Raw genomic sequence first — 367 nt, 5'->3', positions numbered from 1 at the left:
GGCCCGGGGGAGGGAGGGAGGGAAGGAGGGGGGGGCAAGTAAGCCGCGCGGGCCCAGTGGTGGAGCTATTGAGGGCGCAATGAATAGGAAGGGAGGCGGACATGGAGGGGAAGGAGAGAAGGAACGTCGGAAAGAGGCACGGCTTCGCGCCAAAAAAGCGGAGAGCAGCCTTTTATCCTTTTTGGAGGAGCAGCAAGGTCGCTACAATGAAGACCAGGCTTTGATACTGGTGCAGATGCATAATTTCCGACCAGGGCAGCTCTGTCTTCTGGAGCGGCAGCGGCAAGTTGAGCTCGTGCTGGAGGCCTACATGGAGGAAGGAGAGGTGGGCTTGGTCTTGCAGCGAATGTGTCGGAAAGAGAACCGA

This window comes from Nannochloropsis gaditana (genome assembly GCF_000240725.1).
Source record: "Nannochloropsis gaditana CCMP526 unplaced genomic scaffold scaffold571, whole genome shotgun sequence".
Lineage (NCBI taxonomy): Eukaryota > Eustigmatophyceae > Eustigmatales > Monodopsidaceae > Microchloropsis > Microchloropsis gaditana.
The sequence above is the reverse complement of the archived record's forward strand: the minus strand, read 5'-3'. Positions refer to the sequence as shown.